General features: G+C 39.4%; 1 pseudogene across 1 annotated transcript; it reads right to left on the bottom strand.

Annotated features, from left to right (window-relative positions):
- Positions 1-6,108: 6,108 nt before the first annotated feature.
- LOC143539729 (uncharacterized) lies at positions 6,109-19,493 on the bottom strand (annotated as a pseudogene). The gene is made up of 5 exons (XR_013136490.1): positions 19,356-19,493; positions 18,874-19,142; positions 18,681-18,774; positions 18,313-18,424; positions 6,109-6,504 (listed from the first exon to the last, which is right to left on the bottom strand). The product of XR_013136490.1 is annotated as an uncharacterized LOC143539729 (transcript).
- Between the last annotated feature and the right edge of the window lie 3,932 nt (positions 19,494-23,425).

Genomic DNA, 23,425 nt, shown 5'->3' with positions numbered 1-23,425 from the left:
ATAGACAAATTTGTGATTATACTTTCAAAATAATATATGAGTTGAAATTTGTTGATTAGCAGTATTTTCTAATTAGATAGTTTAGTTTTCGATTTCATCGGTACGAGTTGAAATTTGTTGTCCCATTTTGTAGATCTCATATATGTCTCAACTACAAGGAACTAACTATAGCAAACATAAATAAGCACATGGATATATGATTTATATCTAGAAAGTTGTTGCTAGGTTGAAGAACTGCTGATAGTAAAATGTCTTAAGTGCAAAGTTTAAAATTTCAGGTTCTTAACTTAAAACTCTCATTCCTTGAAACAATCATGTGATATGCTTTTAACAGTCATAATTAATTAACTGTTAACTGACAATTTCATTTTTTAGAAAGAAGTAATATATGATTATATGTTACAACAAACCATTCTACTGATCATATTTAACAATTCATTATGAATAATTTAAAGGGAAAATCCCCAAAATAATCATTTTTACCAACCATTCCTTCCGTTGGGGCTGACCAAACATCATGACACGTGACGAGATATTTCAAGGTTTGGGGCGAGCAAAGAAAATGGTCCCTATCTTCACGTTTTTAATTATGTGATCAATAATTTGACAATTTTACTAATTGGATTATATTACAAAGTCCAATACGGAACAAAGCGAAGAAAAAAGATAATAAGTTACAAAATGGCACATATAAAATTGTAGGTAATCAGAACAATCTATCTATCTATCTATTCTAATAAAAGAATATTATTTTTGTCACTTGTCAATACCATAGCCCTCCTGACCTTTTTTTCAATCAATTTTCATATATGGTCCTTATCTTTTAAGTCATTTCAATATATGACATTTATATTATAGGTTTATTCCAACTAAATCCATTACTACATATAATAAGTATTCTCCATATGGATTGACAAGAGACGATTAGTGCATTTTGAAGTGTTAATTAAAGTGTTTATTATGGTTTATATTCAAAATAATAAATAATAAACATTCGATTCATAATATGTGGAATGAGAACAATCGACTTGGACTAAATTCTGTTAACGTCAGCGGCTAAGGCTTAGCCTTTAATACCTAAAAATACATATGGTTTTAAAACTAAAAGTTTTCGGGTTGCCCGAAACCTAGAATTCGGACCCAAGAACCAACTCGAATTACTTCGGTTCAGGTTCGGGTTAGTATTTTCTTGGGTTCAATTTTCTTGGGTCGGGTTAGTTTGGTTTCAGGTACGGGTTTTCTTGGGTTGGGTTTTATGTTACGGGTAAAAGTGACAGCCCTACTTTCAACGATTATAAATAAGAATTACTACCTTCATTTTATGCAACTTTAAATCTACTAATATTCTTCTAACTCAGAATAATCACTATTATTTGATCATGGTTTTAATGTTAGTATGTATTTTTCATTTTCTTGGCAATTACATTCATAGGAAATAAACAAATCATTTTGTTATATTTAAATTTTTGGTTTTTATGTAGCTTGATTATACAATTTTTAATTGTAAAATATAAAGTCAATCAAAAATTTGTCATACACAGAATATTAATGACAACAAATTTATCATGATCAATCAATTTCAAATTGTAAAGATTCTAAGGATGATTATATCATCAAAGTTTAGGTATATGGTTTTTGGGATAATCATATTTTTTTTATAAACATGAGCAGATGTTCTTAAATGACATCATATTAATTGATTAAAAGCTATGATATTTTATGTGTATGAATATTTTGTTTATTAGCATCATGGATATATATATTATCAATTATCTAGAGTTGGTATGTACTTGAAGAACCTTTTTTGTCACACGAACAACTATATATGACTATATCAATAGTTATAAGCAGACTTATATGTTAATTTATTAAGAGTAGTTACAAGCAAACATTAACTAAAGATTTTGATTTTTGATAAACAATGTATATCTGCTAATATAATCACAAATGTAGTGTAAAAGGAAGTTTTTACCTGTTTGTAACATATTTGTATAATCTTAGTTATGTAATTTCGGTAATTTTAATTTAATTGTAATTGTATTAACAATATATGATCAATTTGTTGACTGTATTTCACTTAATGATTAAAGTTTAAAATTTTCAACAATTACCCGTGTAATACACGGCCTCAAACTAATACACTTGTAATAAACGAGGATGTTTAAAATATTAATTTATAATTGATTGAATTAGGTACCATTACAGTGGTTTTTTCTATATTTTTTACAATAGTTTGGATATAATGAATAGCTGCTTTTTTGGATACCATTCTTTTCTAATTTTATAGCGGTTTGTATATCTTTTAGAGCGTATACATGTACAATGGTTTATAAATGATACTTCTCCGTCCCTCTTTAAGTGTCATGATTTGAAAAACATAAAGTTCAAGGTAGATTGAATGATTACATTTTTTGTTTACCCTCTTTATGAATGCTAGTTGTGTGTGTTTAAGAATAAACTTAAAAACTGACTAATAAATTTTGAAAATAAACATTTGTAATATGACAAATAAAAATGAAATATGAACACTTATTGGATGGAGGGAGTAAATTTTTTTGAACTAGTATAGTTGGTCTAGGTTTCACAAAATAGTCCTATAACAAGTTGGGCCATGTTTACATATTTTGGTTACATACAGGCCCGGCACGTGAGCCAGCCAAATCAGACCTTTGCTTTAGGCCTACAACTTTTAGGGCCTCCATCAGTCAAATAGGTTATGTATTGGGTTTCTGAAATGGGCCATTCTTATTTATTAATCCTTACTAGTGGACCATAAATTAATAAGAAAGGCCCATGTCGTCATAGATAGTACATAACTACATATCATTCTTAATAATTAAACATATTATTATATATATCTTTACCATTCTATACTTATGCATATTAAAAAACTTACTGATCAAATGATTATATAATTATACCCAATAACTGTGTTTTTCATTTAGTTTTAATTAACTCTATTATTATAAATGACCAAATTTATAGAACGAGATCATAAAAACCAAAAGTGAATATATTAAATAAATATGAATACACTTATAAGAATGTATACTTTAACTTTGTTAATTTTATATTTTATCTTTTTATAATTATTTAAGAGTTGCTTATATCTCTTTTGAAAAGGATTTTCTTGGATGACTTGATTGATTTTGAATGTTTAATTAAATAATTTATATCAAATAAAGCGAAGAGTAAATTTCATTTAAATATATTTATACACAAAAATATAATTAAATAAAAATTTTAACTCCGCCATCTATAAACTTATTAGTTTAATTTGCTGGTTTCAATCTCGGGTAAAAGAGAAGGGTTTACATCAAATAATTTTTGAAAAAAGGCCTCAACATTTTAGTTCGCTTTAGGCCTTCAAGAACGTTGAGACGCCCTGGTTACATATACATTGGGCCTTAATTTACTTTGACATGGGTTCGCTTTAGGCCTTCAAGAACATTGAGACAGCCCTGGTTACATATACATTGGGCCTTAATTTACTTGACATGTTTTAATGGGCTAGTTTAGTTTGGCCAACTTTACATATTCTTACGAAGCAACATAATCTTATATGTGTGTGTAGAGCTGGGTAAGCCGGTTTTCATGAAACAGTTATGAGTTTGGTCAACAAAAGTCAAAATTGAATTTGGTTGGGTAGAAATCGGTTCTGAGTATGATCGGGCTTTTGACTGGGTCGCGTCAGGGTTATAGGGTTATGACCGGATGGAGGTGGAACCGGTGCAGGGTCGATTCCGGTTCGAGTACACTTTCTCTGAGAAACTGATACCTGGTTCATACTATTAGGTAGGACCGGGCCCGTAACCATGTTTTATATGTTTTAATGGGTTCTTTAGGCGATATCATGAAACAAAATAATCTTGTGACAAATCATTTTGGACGAACTTTAACTAACTAGTACTTTTGCGCTAAATACATTAGAAAAGACTGCCACGTCATCGATCCAACCACCACAAGCAAGTTTTGAACAGTCTTAGCGGAAATCTTGTCAATATCTTATCTTGCTATTATCAGCAAATTTGCGACGTATATGCCGTCTTCCCAAAGAACAAATAAACCTGCGCATCCCTGCCGCAGATGTTTGTAAGGGTTCTAGGGTCAACGTAATTCGTCGATAATCACCAATGGTAAAATTTTAATTACATTTTTTTAATCTCACAGGGTTCTATTGGTAATTACAGACAGATATATTTCTTTTAGAATTTGTTTTTTGGTTTTTCATATGTTAGTGTCAATTTAACTAGCTAACTCTTGTGTTATTTTCAACCAAGATAGCCAATCTTTTTTTTCACCAATCACCACCACCCCCTTTTCACAACACTTCTTTTTTGTTAAGGAAAATAAAAAGAAGAAAAACTATCACTAAAATACAAAATGTTATCATTGTCACTTGATATGGTGATTAACCCAGTACATGGATGGAGTAAATTCTTTTTCTTTTTTCCTTATGTCAAAAAATAATGCACAAATCTAGCAAGCATCTATCTAGCTAATAAACGTACTCTAGCCGCGAATGGGGCAAGCTCTAGGTATGATGAAAAAACCCCTATATGTCGTGTCTAGCTTTGGGCCTAACGACCCTCAACCGACAACATGTATTTAATTATCGATTTGAAATCCCATTTTCCGAGTACCAAGTAGGGTTATGAATCATTACGGATCGCCGACAATTCTAGGTCACACCTCACACTCTACAATCATGTAATGCATGGACATAAAATTTACAAGAATGAAATAGAAGCGACTAGAAACAAACACCAAGGACCCTCTCGGTAATAATAGACAAATTAAGTTAGAAGGAAGGTCTATCACATGACACTATTGGTATGACTGACATGTCTTGTGATTCTGGGATTCACTAGGTGTCTTATGCAAGTGGTACACTTTAGTTGTGTGTGCCCTATGAGAACACGATTCCCCTTATGTACCATGTATCCCATTTTTATTTTCTTACTCTTAATGCTAATGTTGCTAGCATTTTTATTTGTTTATTAATTCTAATATATAATGATATAGAATAAACTGTGGTTTTCGTCCATGTGTTTTGTCCAAATATAAAGTTTTAGTCCAATAGTTTCAAATCTGTGATTTTCGTCAATGTGGTTTCATTTCACTTGCAATTAAACCCTGAATTCATTAACTTCATTAAGTATGGTCGTTAAACCCATCAGCGTGCCCCTCACGTGAGGGGAAACTTTATCCTTTTTCTCCCAAATAAACCTCAGTCCTAATTCGCAAGCCCCCTCACGTGAGGGGCTGAGGTGTATTTGGGAAAAAAAAAAGGACAAAACTTCCCCTCACATGAATGACACGTTGATGGATTTAAAGACTTAACGGGATTAGTGAATTCGGGTTTAATTGCAAGTGAAATGAAAACCACAAATTTGGACAAAACACATGGACCAAAACCGCAGTTATAACTAATAGCAATGAGAGTTTTTACAGTGACCAACTCTATTTTTCCATCCACTAATATTATTCACGTTGGTGTTATAAGAAATATTATATACAATCTTTCCATTCTAATATGCCCCCTCAGTCTAAGCTGCATGATCATGGATACTTAGACTGGTGCAGAAGTCGTCAATAAAAGCACAATGTAATCCTTTGGTGAAGATGTCGGCGAACTGATAATGTGTGGCCGGATACATGTAATACTGAATCCGGCCTCGTTGAACGTAGCGGACAAAATGGATGTCAATTTCGATATGTTTGGTGTGTTGGTACTAAACCGGGTTATACCCGAGAGATACATGGAATGAATATAACAACCACATAAACTAAAAACAGGAATATCGTTCCTGTTGACAATTAGCACCTACTCTACTGTTAGTTCCAACTAACAACACAAAACTGTTAATAGACTTACTGTATTATCGACTTAGCTTTTTGCTACCGATTAACTATTACCTGTCGATAGCTTGTTGCCGCTGCTACTCATTAAGGTATGATCCGAAAATGTCATGGATCCGAAACAATAGAAGTGAAACATACAATTAACATGTAAGAGTTATTTTCATGGAAAAGAAAGTTAACCACCACATTGGCATGCTCCACATAAATGTAAACATCTAATCATTGGTCATTAATGTATCATCAAGCCACCATCAAACTTAAATAAAATTTGAAGTAATAATATATAGTCAAATCCAACACAAGGGCATCCTATGTATTGGAACTTGTACAACAATAATTTCTATTTCCAAAGTTATGAGCTCAAATGGTTGAATCAAGAACATCACACATATATATAAGTAAACACAAAACAAACTATCAAGTAAAAGATAAGTAATATACAATGATCATATGTGTGCTACATCTTTTTAGAAGAATTTTGGGTTGGGTGAGCGAATATCTATTTCTTGAGTCCAAGCAGCCCGAGGCTGAATGTGCAAATACCAGTAGGTCCGAGCCACCGAATCAGGGTCGATAGATCCGTCCCCTCCTACACTCTCGTGTTCCCCAACCATTGATCTTTGTGGCATCGATAATGCGCTGCAAAACCCGTTTTTCCATATTTTAGTCATGTGATATTAATGTTAATGAACACCAAGTGTCCAAAACATGCCACAAGTATATATATATATATATTGAAACAACTTTCTACTCTCCATCAAAGTATATACGGATTGTATAATACTTAGATAACCAAGTCGATCTAAGAACGAAAAAGACACGGATTAGATGTAAATTAAAACTAAGATGCTAGTCATTTTATGATATTCCACCATGACTTTTATGCTGATGTGATAAATAAAATAAAAATTGCATGCATAAGTGAGCAACAAATAGCATACCAATATAACACATCATGTTCTATCACAAACATAACCTCCATAATATTATACCTAGTTTCTATATATTTTAAACTAATCTATAATGAAAGATTAGCTTTTTAGAAGACAACAATAGGAAAATAAATATATTATACTCCGTATATATATATATATAATGTGTATCCAGTATCCACACCATATATACATATATACCTCTCTTCCTATATATATACAAACATCCATACATGAAGAAACACTAAATGACCCCGGCAGATTACGAATAATCTTAGGGTTAAGTAGATGTTTCCCACGAGGGTCAGGTCCGGCAAAGATGGTTATTCTTCTCGACCTGCAAAACAGACACCGTGAGCTCGTCACTGAGAAGGGGGGGGGGGTTCCTCCTTGTGACCACCCTCCGGCGTGAGAATCAGACTAGATTGTTCTGAATATAAGTGTATATTGAGAGAAATAGCTAGAGAGAAGATAAGATCATATGAGATCCTGATACCGTTCCAAGGTGTTGGAGTATTTATAGCCGAAGGTAGATTTCCAAGCAGGTACGGCCAGCTGTATAATATTCCTTTTCCACCAACTATGGGCTATGTACGTGCCACGATGGGAGTTGGTGGGTAGGCAGCGGCTGATAGTGACATTTTGTACTGGAGCGTGCTCCTCCTCGTACTATTGTCGGTGAGCTGTCACCCTGTGATTGATTCATGGGCTGCTTTGGTCAGATCTTGTCTATTTTGTCCATACCTTGGCAGGTATAGTACAAAAGATCTTCCAGAAGAGTACGGACTTGCTCTTTTGGGCGGGAATATTTCCGCCCTGCTCATTCCTTCTTCAGGTGACATTACTAAAGTATAAGAGTTAGTGCCTTATGCGTGTAGCCTTACTGTTAGTGCGGGTAGCCTTTCTTCTTGGCTTGTACCCATAGCTGCGGGAAGAGGCAGGTACTGTACCAAGGGAGGCTTTCCTGCGGGAACAGCTGGCTTACTGCGTGTAAGGTCTTCTCTCTGAGCATGGTGGATCCTGCGGAACCAGCTGGTCTTTGCGCAGACGTACCTCTTCAAGGTGTGTCTTGCGGGTCCAACTGGGCTTTGCGGGGACCTACCTCTTCAAGTCCCCCCAGTCCATTGTTCTTCTCATGAATTGTTAATAAGTGAGGTGAACTTTTGGACTTTAAGCAAGGGGTTTTAAAGAGGGGTTTTTGTTTTTTAAGGTTTTCCGTGGGGATTCTTCCTGCAGTTTTCCTAATGTCACTTGCAGAAATTTCCGACTTTTCTGCCTGATCTTTGGGTATGATGCGGGTAGGTGTGTAACCTCCTCGCAGGTCGGGAGTGTTGAGTTTCACTTGTGTAGATTCTCCACGAGGTTTTGGTAGTTTGACATAGTGATCAGTTATGTTAAACAACCACTTCCACCTTGAAGCTTCAAACAATCTAGTTCTCAACGTTCCCGCCATGCGGGGATGCTATTTCTCTTTCCGCAAGCATGGCCCATAGGATCCTTCTTGGTTTCAATTCCCTGTAAGTGCTAAGTATGTGAAGGGTTTCGCCTTGACACTGTACCCGCACTTGTCTTATGGTTCCTTGGTTTCCAAGGTATTCTTGGCTTCAATTCCCTGCAAGTGCTAAGTATGTGAAGGGTTTCGCCTTGACACTGTACCCGCACTTGTCCTATGGTTTCTTGTTTTTCAAGGGGGTATATTCCCTCTTATTTTTGAATCTTTTTGAATCTTTTTGAAATTCGAAGAGTTGGTGAAAGGATAAGGACAATCCAAACGGCTGAAGGGACGTTGGCGTCTTCTGACGGTTTCAGGACGTGCAGGAAGTTATGACGACGTGACAGCATGTGGTCAATCAGGACGCATTTTCAGGCGCTGTGGGCGCGAGTTTCATGTCACGCGCCATTCTGACACCTGTTTCCAGCTTGCTTTATCCACACGTGTCGCCGTTTCATTGCACCTGCGCTTTCTCTCTCCTCCGCATTAAATTCATCGCATTCATTGCGATGAGTATATAAGGGGGGAGAGGGTGCATCTCATTCCATACTTTCACTTCACTCTTCTTCTTCTAAGCGATTTCTGGCGAATACTCTAACTTTTCTGTCGAGCATTCTCCTGAAATCGCTCTCTTTAACATCTAAAAAATGTCTTCTACACATGATCCCGAGGTTAACGTCGAGGAGTCCGATGAATACCTCGAGAACCCGACGTCCACGTCTGATAAGGACGATAAGAGTACTGCTGGCGAGTGCCAGTGTACTCTTTCTGTCGATTTATACCACTATATCGTCAAGAAGTTCATGCTCGATCCTTACGAGCCTGAGTTTCCGGAGCCCCACCAGACGGTGTATGATGCCCCTAAGGGCAAGATAGGGGTTTATGCCTCATTCTTCATATATGCGAATCTTAGATTCCCATTAACGAAGTTCGTATACCGTGTTTTGGAAAAACACGGTGTGCATTTTACGGAGGTGCACCCGATGGAGATTGCTAAAGTTCGCCACTTCGAATGGGTGTGCCGTATTCTGGGCATCGAGCCCCGCGTCGACCGCTTGATAACCTTCTACTCCTGGAGGTGCATCCAGGGTTGGTATACCCTGGTCACTCGGATCAAGGGGTTGAAGATCTGCGCTACCGAGCGCAGTCTTCGGTCTTGGAAGCGGGAGTTTTTCTACATCTCTGCTCGTGTCGTCCCCATCGCGATGACGTTCAAGAACGGGAAGGCGCTCCCTAACCTTCACGCCTCCAATTACCAGGAGGCGGAATGGTTCGCCAAGATCTCCCAGATCCAGACTCCGGTTTATCGTTTCGCGTCATCGCATGAGCCTTCCCGTTGGTGATGCTCGGCATGAGCCGCGTGTGGAAGGTTAGGGTGGGATGGTGATGCTCGGCATGAGCCGCGTGTGGAAGGATGTTGGGTCTGGGACGCCGCAAATACCCATCGTCCTTGAATACGGTTTGAGCTCTATTCCTTACGGTATGCCCCACTTTTTGTGTTGTTTTAGGGTTTTTCTACTAACACTTGTCTTTTTCTTATTTTAGAGGGGAATGACTTGCAATCGCTCCTGTATCCGCGGGAGACTGGTGGTCCCGCACGGTTGGGTACTCGTGATCTTGACGAGAACGAGTTGCCCATCTTGGAGCAAACTGCAGATAGGTTCGTAGAAGTCTATCCGGCAGGTCATGAGATCCTAAGCGCCACTCGGCCAGGTAATAAGTTCTTCAATCCTCGTCCTCTTCATGCTCAAACTTCTGCTAGAATTCCTCTGATTTTGTCATCTTCTGATGAGGAATCCTCAGATGGGCCCTTCTTTGTGAGGAAGAAGAAGGCTGCTGGCGGGAAGGGTAAGGCGAAGGTCGCTTCCGTCGTCGACCTGGGGAATCAGTCAAATTCCGAGACTGAGAGTGAGGAGGCGGCGGGGGACCTTGGTGGTGGCGAGACCATTGTCTCGGAGGTTGAGACGGCTATCACCTCTGAGCAACCAAGCGTTGCGACGGTGACTGGCGTGAAGAGACCAGTTCCATCGGGTTCGTCTCCGTCCATCAGGTCTTTCAAGATTAAGAAAACCCGTAAGTATAATTTTTTACCTTTCCCGCATTTCTTTTCGCCATTGTTTTTAATATTTTGTTCTTTATGCAGGAGTGGACGTATCTGCTTTTCAGAGCATTGCGGGAGGAAGCGGTTCAGGACCCACGACGATAGGTTTGGTCAACCTATCCGAGGCGATGACCCAGGCGGCTGCGCCTGTTTTCGGTGCTGGTTCAGTTGCCCATACTGTTGAGGCAACTGTTCCAGTTATGACTTCATCCCCGCCGGCCGTCAGTGCCATCTTCACCGCATCCTTCACTGGGCCGGCGGTGACTTTTTCTGCAAGCTCGTCTGCAGCGGCGACCACGGTTGTGAGTTCATCTCCAGTGAGTTCACCTCCGATGGTCACTACCACGGTGGCTTCTACCATGCCCCCTCCGGTGTCAGCGACTACTTCGTCCATGGCCGGTTCTTCAGGTATGTTTGGGGTTGGGACCCCTGGACTTACCTCTGTTGATGAGGGGGTCCAATCTTTGCCTCCTTCCCATCTCCTTGACCTTTTGGATGGATATCCTCTAGGCTCGGGTGATGGGTTGTTTTGACCTATTATCCAATTTTGTCATTTTTTTCCTAACTGTTTTTTGTTTTTGCAGTTTCGGATTCCAATGAGGTGTACGCTCCACGGTGGAATATCCGCCGGGGAACGACCCTCCGAACGGCTGCAGACTGCGTCGACTGGGCGCGCCATGCCGCTCCGAGCGGTGTGTTGGGAGAGGCAATGGCCAGCTACCAGGAGGGTAGGCTGTCCAATGAGCTCCGAATCCTCCTTGCCCGGATGCAGCCTCGCGTCGAGCTACTTTGTCGTGAAAACGACAAGTTAAAGACTGCGCGTGGCCTGGAAGTGGCTCAGGCGCAAGCATTGCGGGAAGAGAACAAGAGGCTTGCTGCCACCAGCAGCGGAGAAGGAGAAGGCCTTCAAAGAATTTGAGGTCGAGATTCAGGCCAGGCATGAGGCCCGTTCCAAGGCTACCCAAGCTGTTAATGAACAGCTTAGGTTGGCCAAGGAAACTGCGCGTAATGCGACCGAGAAGGCCACCAAAGCTGAAGTCGTTGCTGAGCCTCTGCGCACTGAGAACGAAGAGCTCAAAACCAAACTAGAGAAGCTTCAGCAGGCTCATGATGCTTTGGCTTTAGAAGATGCCAAGAAGCTCCAAGAGCTCCTGGATCAGAAGGGTATGCTTGATCGCACTGAGCGCAAGCTCAAGGGCGTTGAAGAGGCTGCTGCTAAGGATGTGTTGCTTGCCAACCTCAACAAGAATGAAGCCGAACGCGCCCGCGATCAAGCTCAAGCTATCCTCCAAGAAGCTCTGATCACTAAGGAATGGCTTCTACGAGAAGCGTTGCCGCAGGTACGCGTAGCTCCATAATTTCTTTACGCTTTTCTTTATACTTAGAAAAGTTATATATATATATATATATATATATATATATATATATATATATGTATGTATTTTGTAGGTTGTGCATCGGATTTTTGCGAACACATCTTATGACGATGCCATGAGTGCAGCCCTCAACGCTTCTCATGAGGATGGGGAGAAGGCTGGTTTCCTGCTTGGTCTAGGATTTGCAGAGAAGGGCATCCCGTCTTCCAACTTTCCTTTACACGATGTAGACACTGAAGCTGCCTACGACCAAGTCGTGAACCAGTATGTTGCCTTTCCGCATCCGGTTGTGGAGAAGGTGAACGAAATTGCGGCTGCTGATGACGGGCTAGCTGTTCTCAAGGCTTTCCTCGAACCGCCGCAGACAACTGATGGTGCGGGTTCGAGTGGGTTTGGAGGGAGTGGTCCTGAAGCTTGAACCTTGAGATCCCTTCCAACCGTTAGGATAGATTTGTATTTTTGTAGGCGGGTAGATACCTAGCCATTCTTGTAATGTTTGAATTGTTATTGTAAATATAAATATTTTGTTAACGCCTTGCCTTGTAAACATTATATGAATTGCTCATGCATATTTTAGTTTAACTTAGCAATTTTCTAAGTGTTTTGGATAAGTTAACTTTTCGACGTGCGTCGGATAATAGGTTAATGTTCTGTTTCCTCTATCATGATTGTGCGGGTAGAACCGTCACTTTCACTTAGGATGACCAAACTTCGCCTATATCTGACCTGCGTGAAGGTTTTCCTTATCTTCCCCTTAGAAATATTTACTGTTTTTGTGTTTTTGCGAGTTGTGCCGCTTTCCACACGCAACGACTTACTTCCTCCCACACTTATTTATGCAGTGAATACCGGCATATCAGTGTGGTCAGTTCATAAGTATAAAGGTAAGGCTATCAACACAATGTGATAAAGGAGAATCATTTCCATTAGAAGTGGCTCTAGGCCTTTTCTTTACAAGTTTGGAATTGATCTACGTGTAACATTTGCGTAATTGAGCTCCATTCCATGTTCTTGGGATGGGGTGCCATCGAGCCTTTCGATCCGGTATGCGCCCTTTCCCAAAACTTCTTTAATGATGTAGCCCTTCCCAGACCAGGACCAGCTTTCCTGGGCGTTCTTGGTTCGAAGCCTCGTTGTTACGCAGTATGTAGTCTCCGACATTGAAGTTGCAGAGTTTTACCCGCGTGTTGTAGTACTTTTGCATTTGTCGCTTGTAGTTCTCTTCACGCGCTGCGGCTAGGTCTCTGCGTTCTTCGGTTAGCATAAGGTCTAACCGTCTTTCCGCATCATTGTCTTCTGGTTGAGTTATGACCCTTGGTGAGGGTAGACCGATTTCGACTGGGACCATGGCTTCAGTGCCATAGGTGAGGCTGAACGGGGTTTCGCCCGTGCTTGCCTTTTTTAGCGTTCTGTTTGCCCAAAGGACGTGTGGAACTTTGTCCACCCAGCCGGATCTATGCTCCAAGAGTCTTTTCTTTATGACGTCGACGATGCTCTTGTTTGCTCTTTCCACCTCACCATTACCCTGCGGGTGTGCCACTGAGGTAAAGGTGTGGGTAATTTGAAGTTCTTTCAGCCACTTCTGTAGCTTCTTGTCAGCAAAGTTGGTGCCGTTATCGCTCACCAAATTCTGGGGAATACCCGAGATCATCGCGACACCCTCAGCTGTTGGCCACCCCATCATGCCATGGACTGAAGACACCACGGCATTAAATCTTGCCATCCCATCTCTCCTGAAGAGGATGTCGTATGTGTGGTGTGGCTTCCTCATTACGACGAAGTCAACGTCTTCTTTGCGGGAGTACTTCCCGTCCGTGAGAGTGATGGGGAAAGATAGGATACCCAAGGGGGTGTTTGTGCTGCCATCGAACCCTTCCATTGAGGCGTAGACCGTTTCTAGGCGTTCTTTGTCTTCGTCGTCTAGCTTGTCGAAAAACTGCCTATACATGACCGTTGACGAAGCGCCGTTATCAGCAAGAGTGCGGGAAGTGATGTAGTGCCCCAGCTGGCTTTTGATGACTATGGGGCCTTCTTTGTTGGGCCCTCCTGGCACACGCGGGAAGCGCACTTCAGCTTCCTTCCACGCACTTGGCTCTGTTGTTCGTCGTTTTCTTCCTCTAACGTTGCCATGAACCGTGTGAATGCTGATGTCGACGGGCTTTCGTCCGTTGCCCTTGTACCGATTGTCATTCCTCCCACCGTTGTTGATTGACGCCACGAGGTGTGTAAGTTTTCCATCTTTGACGAATGTTTCGACAATATCCTTCAAAAATGTACATTCCTCTGTAGTGTGGCCTTTTGTCCCGTGGAAGTCACAGGATTTGCTCTGATCGGTGTTGTGACGCTGCCGGATTATTGGAGCCTTCGGCCATGGGAGTTTCTCGGTGGCAAATATCTCGGTGACGCTTTTGGTGAGTGGCGTCCATCTGGGATTCCGGTTTGACGAGTGCGTGTTTTCCATTCCGCCTAAGAGAGGGCGAGAGCTGGATGAGGTGTCAAAGTTTATCCTTGACTGCCAAATACCAAGCTTCCTCTTCTTATTTTGTCGGGCGGTACGGACGTTATTTTCTCTGGTCCTCTGCGTGTAGAGATTTGTGCACTGGGGAAGATTTCTACCCAGTTGCTTTTCTGTCTCGGCAAAGCGTTTAGCTGCCGTCATGATGGCATCCCACGTGGATGGCATGCCATCTTTACCCGTCAACGTGCGGATAAGCTCTGGGTACTCAGCGCCCTGGATGAAAGCGGCGCGAACAAGATCTTCACTGATGGTGCCCAGACTTAGCTTCTTTGAGTTAAAGCGAGTGATGAAGTCTAGCAAAGATTCGTCTTCCTCTCTGACGTAGTTGAGGATCGTCCACTGCTCTTCAGTATATTTTTTTTGTTGACTGAAGTGCTGGCTGAACTTGTGCTGGAAGTCTGCCCAATCATAGATGTGGTGGACCGGTAGACGATCAAACCACGCTCTGGCTGCCCCGACGAGCGTCATTTGGAACATGTAACACCACGTGGGTTCCGTCCAATTACTGACGGTTGCCCCCGCTATGAATCTGTTCAAGTGATCGTCTGGGTCGGATACGCCATCGTAAGTGCCTATGTTGGACATCTGTTTGGCACTCTTTGGAGCAATTGCTTCCGCAATGTCTCTTGCAAACTTGGACGTTCCCGCATTTGCAACAGTCGGCCTAAAAGTTTTGGAGAAGTCACGTGGGTTTCCCCTGCGCTCTTTGGCTTGAAAGTTTCTCCAAAATTTCATTTCGAGCGGAAGTCTACTTCTTTACGCTTCCCTTTCGCCTTATGACGAGGGTTTGCGTCACTGTCAGATTCTTCCCACTCATCATCCGAATACTCGCAATCATTGCTCATGTTGAGCTGTTGTCGAGTGCTTCCGAATTCGTCATTAGCCTGTTGGAGTAAACATAAACGTTCATCCAACTCAGCTTGGAATTCTTTCTGACGTGCTTCCGCTCAAGCTTTAACTTGATCCAGTGTTTGGCGGGGAAGCCTCGTCTGTTGCTTCTCTACCTGGGTATCAGTGAATCCTAGGGGAGGGTTGTTCACTGCACTTGCCCCGGCGTGGGTAACCGGGGTAGTGTTCGTAAAAGTTGTGTATTCACCGGTGTTCCCCCCAGTAGCTGGGGTTGTGGTTACCAGAGTTTCTTAGTCACTCGGTGGCCTTGGCATCGGAGTAACCTTAACCATCTTTCTAGAAGTTTTGAAAAAACCGAGAAAAAGAATTAGTTCTAGCTTAATGCACGGATGGCGCCAATGAAGAAACACAAAATGACCCCGGCAGATTACGAATAATCTTAGGGTTAAGTAGATGTTTCCTACGAGGGTCAGGTCCGGCAAAGATGGTTATTCTTCTCGACCTGCAAAACAGACACCGTGAGCTCGTCACTGAGAAGGGGGGGTTCCTCCTTGTGACCACCCTCCGGCGTGAGAATCAGACTAGATTGTTCTGAATATAAGTGTATATTGAGAGAAATAGCTAGAGAGTAGATAAGATCATATGAGATCCTGATACCGTTCCAAGGTGTTGGAGTATTTATAGCGGAAGGTAGGTTTCCAAGCAGGTACGGCCAGCTGTATAATATTCCTTTTCCACCAACTATGGGCTATGTACGTGCCACGATGGGAGTTGGTGGGTAGGCAGCGGCTGATAGTGACATTTTGTACTGGAGCGTGCTCCTCCTCGTACTATTGTCGGTGAGCTGTTACCCTGTGATTGATTCATGGGCTGCTTTGGTCAGATCTTGTCTATTTTGTCCATACCTTGGCATGTATAGTACAAAAGATCTTCCAGAAGCGTACGGACTGGCTCTTTTGGGCGGGAATATTTCCGCCCTGCTCATTCCTTCTTCAGGTGACATTACTGAAGTATAAGAGTTAGTGCCTTATGCGTGTAGCCTTACTGTTAGTGCGTGTAGCCTTACTGTTAGTGCGGGTAGCCTTCCTTCTTGGCTTGTACCCATAGCTGCGGGAACAGGCAGGGTACTGTACCAAGGGAGGCTTTCCTGCGGGAACAGCTGGCTTACTGCGTGTAAGGTCTTCTCTCTGAGCATGGTGGGTCCTGCGGAACCAGCCGGTCTTTGCGCAGACGTACCTCTTCAAGGTGTGTCTTGCGGGTCCAACTGGGCTTTGCGGGGACCTTCCTCTTCAATACATATATACAAAATGACAACTGATTCACAATCGAAATAACCTAGCAAACAATCTCGATCAATTGGCTGAACGAAAGATAAAGAAAGTAGCACGTCATCACAAGACAAGATGCATGTGGGTCCCAGTAGTGTAAAGTTGATCTAGCCAATGATGAACAGAATATGACGTTGCAAACTACTCTTCTAAACTTTTTTCTGGGGTCACCCAATTATTGATAAAAAGGTTAAAGCTTGTTAATAATTCAAACATCTAGTCTCGGGACTAACATGCGTTAAATAAATTGCGCTTGTTTTGAATTTTGATCATAAAGCAAACGAACGACTGAACAAATAACTAATCATCCGACTGTTTAGAAATGAAGTAAGTAATTAAAGTTTACTTTTATCATTCGTTTATCATATGAAAGCAGCATTACAAAATGAAATGCATGTTTGTCTTAATCTTAATAGTATCTTCGTTTCGTTGGTCGTGAAGCTTAGATTAGATTGAATATGTATGGGACCAGAATTTGAAGGTTTTTGAGTTTACTTTACGCTTCTGACTGAAAGAGATAGGAACAAGAATATGAATCCAAAACTTTATAGGGTATCAAAAGATACAATTACACATATATTCCAACTTTAAAAGACAGAAATTGAATAATATCAACTCTCCAAAGTGTTTTGGTCTAGGGGTAACAAAAAAATTGTATAAGCCTTACTTTTCCTAGAGGTGTGAGCTCAATTTCCGTAGTTTTCAAAAGTGTAATTTATGACTAAAACTAAAGAGCGTGAGTTGCCGTTAAAAAAATAATATCAACGCACTAAAATGTAAAAAAGAAAGGGGGCCTGGATCGTTACTTCTAATCAGTTAATATTATAACTAGATGTGGTAGTTATCCGCCACTTGGTCCAATAAGAGGCCAAGCGGCACGAAACTTGTTAATTATTATATAGTAATAATTCTCTTATGTTAAAAAAAACAAAAAAACATGATCACTACATATGGTCATTATTGGTGATGATAAATGACCATTTCACTACTAGGAAAATAACTTTCATCGACGGAAATTTTATCAACGGACGTGAACGGATCACCATAATAGGTTAAATTTTCACATAAAAAAAAACTTATAATTAAATTTGTACCTGTCAGTGTTGATTAATCGGTAATCAATGACATATCACACCGAGATATGACGGATCGCTTGACAAATGGGCATGGGTTTCACGTGAACGAATCACCGTAATAGGTCAAATTTTCAAATTAAAAAAATTATAATTAAATTTGTACCTGTTAATGTTGATAAATTGGTAATCAATGACATATCACATTGAGATATGACGGATCGCTTGACAAATGGGCATGGGTGGATTCCCATCTGGCAGCAATCAGTCGACAAAACACATGACCAAAAAAGACCGTCGGCAACCCATCAGTGACATAACGACAGCATGTCATCGATCGGTGACGCAATGACAACACCCATCGTTGTTACATCGATATGGTTCGTGTCATGATCCGTCAATGAATATTGTAAAGATGATCTGTCAGCAATATCGATCATTAACCACTTAATGAAGTTTTTACCCACGTTTGATCGATCATTGCCGATGGATTACAAACATTTCGAAAGATCATGATGAAAGTCATTTTTGTAGGGTTTAAGATAACTAAGAAAACAGAAATCGTATATTCTACAATCATTGAAAGGATAGTTGACGATGACAACAAAAGATGGCTATCAAGAAGAATCTATAATCAAAGGAAATAAAAAAATATCTTTTGATCCATTCTTTCAAAAAGAATTAAGAAACCAATCAAACTTTGACAAACCTGATTTTCTTCTGCTGATTTGTCAACAAAATAATATGTCAAGAATATTTATATAGGCAATAAACGCACCGAGATGAACCGATCACATCATCGATGATGACATGTGCTATGTGTATCCCAAGTGGATGATATTCTTTAGCCAAACATTGAGATAATCCTCTTAATGCAAACTTGCCACAACCTATGTAACATTTATAACAAAATAATTAGTATTGTTTGTATAATCCTATGTTGGATATATAGTTATATAAATGTTTCACTTGTTTAAAAACGTGCATGATCAACAAATAAATTTACTCTTGTTGATCCAACTTGATAAAACACTTATTACATGGGAATTTTTGAACGAATATCGTACTGAAAACGTGTAGAAAATGTAAAGAATATTGATTATGATAAGATTGATGAACTGAAGAATATAAAAGATGCATGCGCACATAATTCAGAGAATCCGGCGACCCCCGCTAGAGAAGCAGCACATCCGGTGAATAATATGGTCCCTCGTCCTCTTTCGATCATTCCCGGCAACACCTGATAGTGTTTGAGCAAATATAAATAATTACAATTACAAACATTACTAAACAAAGTGTAAGAACAGTAAACAATGACATGTTAGTTAGTCATGTGTACCTGCTGAGCACAGTGGAAAGCACTAACAGAAGAGACGGCTAGGGACTTCTGAAACGAATCTAGACGAATGTCGGTGAAGCTAGATGGACCGCCGTATTGCCATGGAATTGCTTGGTACGTGTTGTAAACCAAAACCTCGACGAAACCTAACGACAAGACACCTTCGAATGCTTTTCGTACGCTTTGAGTATCAGAGCAATCGATACGAATAGCGTACACTTGTGCTTTCTCTTCCCTCGCTATCTCATCCGCGAATCTTGACAACCTCCCTGAAAATGGTTGGTGTTAATTATTTACGTCAAGACAGAAGGCAAACGGAAAATAGCTGCATAGCTAGCCATTTTTTTAATACCAAATTAATGTTTTATATTTCCAAGACTACGTTCATAAATGTTTAAGTCATAACATTAATATTCATGACCAGTTAGACACAGACTAATTAGTAGCTGGTACTACAGATCTGAATGATAGAGTTAGAATACCGAGGTCTCTAGCGAGTATTGCGACGGTGTATCTTTCGTGAGCGAACTTCCGGGCAACTGAGCGCCCGAGATTGGGACCGACGCCAACAATGGCCGCGATGCCTTTGTGGAGCTAGAGCTAGTGACACTACGCAACATATTAAGTGAGTGATTAAGGAAGCAATTCCAATGGTATAAGGTAAGAGAAGAAGATGAGGTGTTTAAAAGGTTTGAGTTGCCTCCTAGAGAGGATACATATATATGGCAATGCATAGTGTAGAATAATTGTAATAATAATATATTGGTGATGTAGCCTTGGGTTTAAAACTTTAAATGCAGCCAAGCCAACTGCCAACCCTACCTCTGTAGCCTTGACTCGGGTTATGTCGGGTTCACTGCCACTTGCAGATCTTTTACCCTATTAACTCAAGGGGTGAACTGACTTTCAAGATTATATTCTGGAGGCTAAAAACCAATGGAAGTTTAATGTTTCTTTATAAATTTAAATAAATTTAAAGGTGTATTGGTTTCATTTATCTCAACTATTATATTTTGGTTGTCGTTGTCGGTTCTAACTAACGAATTGGAGGATAACGATTTCACATTTTATCATATTTGTCCCCAAACGGTCCGCAACTAACAATATTCTAACCTAATGCCGTTAGTTGCAAGTCGTTAGAAAAACGTTTTTGGCTGGAAAACTCTACTTTTTTCCGGGAAACTCTAAATTTTCGTCCCAAACATCTTTGAAACATTGGATCGGACTTTTAGGAACTTTTTTCTAGTAAAAGCCTCAACTATTGAGGTTATCGGAACCCTATAACCATCGTCGGAATCAGTAGGTTGTGGTTGATTGGTGGTGAGTCAATTGATGATGGTGGCGGTGTTCAGGTTGACTTGTCAAAATCGTTTTCCGGTGACCTGCAAGTAATGGCATTAGAATTTTGTTAGTCGTGGACCATTAGGAACATATAAGTTAAAATATGTGACTGTCAGCGGCCAATTCGTTAGTTCGGACCAGCGGCGACTAAAAGATGAAATTAATAAAAACAAATATACCAAGCTTAAAGTAACCTATAGACCATTTCTATGCTTGGAAGATTTAAACAATCCACATCTTGAATAGAAATGAAACATTTTACTATCACACCATGTCTCTTGGAGATACTGAAGTTCCTATATAATTTAGTTTACTTACAACCCGGTAATTACTAATTACCGCGAAGGTGACTATAATTTTTACAAAATCATCTAGGGGTTTTCTTTAAACGTTAAATGTTTTATACATAAAATTTGTGTTAAAGATGATCATTACCACTATAATAGAACGATATATAAACCATGAACTTCTATCTATTTTAACTCGTATATAGTACTGATCTATTCCATCAATGAAAGCCATAAATTAAATCGTATATATAGGAATTATAACCACTGGCATACAAATCTTATACAGTTCCTGTTTTATTTCCGAGTCTGGTTAGGGCTCGATTTTGAAAATTTTCCGATTTGGAGTTTCATCGAATTGAAAATCGGTTTCAACAAAGTTTGAATTGGAGAAATTCGATGAGTGGAACAATTGTAGTCTATGGAGGGTGAATATACAAGCTCTCCTTGTTCATATGGTAATAGCGATGCGTTATTGGAGGGAGCCAATTTACCCGTTGCGCTCACCAAGGAGAAGAATTAATTATATCCTTGAGAATGCTCATAGTGCGATTATATTTTGTCCTGGGGATCGAATTCTCAGGTATATATCGAAAGTTAAGTCTTCATCTTGAGAAGAATTATACATTCCATTCTTGATTTTGACTAGCTTAAGCATCTTTATCAAAGTTAGATCTTTTAGATTGACCGAATGAAAGACATTCCCTAAAATTATTCTTTCAAGTATATATAATTAGGTTTTCAAATAATATTTATTAAACAATTTTGTTTAAATAAGTTTATAAACTTTTTCTAAGTTTATAAAACTAGATTTCTTCATATTATAAAATTATGTTCCACATTGGACTTGTAATTACATAATTTTCAATCTTTGACGTAGAATCTTCACTTAACACTTGGTTGTTTTACTCATAATTTTTTAGTGACTAATGAAGGTTAATAAAGTGTTTAGGATATGTATGTGACATAGAATCATTGATGCACTATTAATATTTCAAGTGATCACATTAAGTTAATTGATCATTATCAAAACCATTAAGGTTGATTAAAGTTAAAACCATTGTTTTTTTCAACAAGTACCTAAGCAACCCCTTTGGCATTGACTATCCTGACAACGGTTTCAAGACTAATCCATTCATCATTCTCACTTTCTGTATGAGTAGCATTGTGCTCATATGCATTGTTCTTAATTCCACTAGCCTCATAGTCAACATGAGTGTTCTCGTTCTCTTTAGTTTGATCCTTGTTAAGTGGCAATTAGCCCAAACCTCTAGCTAGTACACCTCCAACACGCTTAATACCTCCTTTAGCCATTTCAGTACTTGGAAAGATACGAAACACTATAGTGTTCATGCTAGGTAATCATTTAGGACTCTGCGAATAAGCTAAACTGTTAATAAAGTTCATAAAATACTATTAACTCTTCATTTTACTATTTGTGTTCTAAGCGTTCCTTATCAAGGACAACCTGTACTATTATTCACCTCTTACAAGGTGCCTATAGAGCCTACAAGGTGCCTTAGTTATGTAGGTACCTATTGCTTGAGGCACATTAGATACTTTATGTAAAGCTGCTTTATGAAGGTACCTAGTGTGCTTCAAGCCCTCTTTGGAGCAAATATAGCAACTCAACTCGAACTAAAAAAATCGAATTTGCAACTCATCGTAACAGCTATCTAACTAGACATGCATTTTCCTTCTCAATCTTAGCAAACTCCCTTAAGGTTTTGCAAGGTAATTAATATCATAATCATTAACTTGATATCAGCTTTGTTGCTTTGTGACACAGAACGGAAAAACTTCAAAAAAACACATTTTTTTATATATATTGATCAAGCACAATATTATAACATAATTAGATGAAACTTAAGATGATTCAACCTGAGTTTGAGTGATTAATGAACTTGGGATTATGATGGTCATCAATGGTCCAGCAATAGTGTTGGCATCTCGCTGACGTCCCGGCCCACACATTTTGGAAGCATGATCATCTTAAAATTCTAACTACCAATCATTAGTCTACATCACTACCAATTCTGTAAGTAATCTTCAAGTTTCATGGTCAACTCAACCTTTTCTGGGCATAAAGCTAATAAGATAATTCTGCCATTTTTGTAATAAAATTGTGTAGTTCGGTTGCTTAATGTTCTGGTAATGACTTACCATTACTGAATTTAACGAGTTCGGCCGAGCCCATACAAAAAAATAGTGTTATATAATCATGTATTTCGACACCGTGCCCATAGAAATTTTGACATCAAATTCATAGAAACCATTAAAAGTTTTGACAACGAACCTTAACCCATATTTCAATTAAAAATATGATAGTTAAGCCCATAACATTTATTCTAGAAATATAAGCCCATAACCAATTAGCATAACCCCTAAGTAATTAGACCTAATTGGCTATTTAAAAAAATACACATATTGAAAAAATGAAGGCAAATGCCACTCATGGTCCGAATTTAAATCAATAAAACATGTTTTAGGATCTTTGAAATTTGAAGGCCTGTAAAGTTCATATATACAAATTGTTTAGATATATAAAAATATATTCATATGTTGATTTTTTTATAATTTATGCTCATATGATAAACGGATCACTAACCTAGTTAAACTAATACGTTCAAATCTATTTTCCATATAGTAAAAAGTTCCAATTTTTATAACCCAATTTTCTTATTGGCTCCTTTTATATTTCATAGAAAGATCCAAACGATTTACAATGAAGTGGCAGGTAAGCGGGCAACAAGCTGCGCCGCAACCCCCTTTTGGATAGCAAACCCAATCCAACTAAAAACAAAGTTCCAATGAACTGTAACAACATAATAACAGAATCTCATTAAATATCTCACCCTTTATTGCATAACTTATTATTATTTCATTATCTTGTTTCATTAGTATATATGTGGAAGAGAAGAAAA

The sequence above is a fragment of the Bidens hawaiensis genome, unplaced genomic scaffold (genome assembly GCF_021521415.1).
Source record: "Bidens hawaiensis isolate Kalapana, Puna unplaced genomic scaffold, B.hawaiensis_p1.1 tig00012010_1, whole genome shotgun sequence".
Taxonomy (NCBI): Eukaryota; Viridiplantae; Streptophyta; class Magnoliopsida; order Asterales; family Asteraceae; genus Bidens; species Bidens hawaiensis.
Note: the sequence above shows the minus strand (reverse complement) of the source record. Positions and strands in the feature narration are given on the sequence as shown.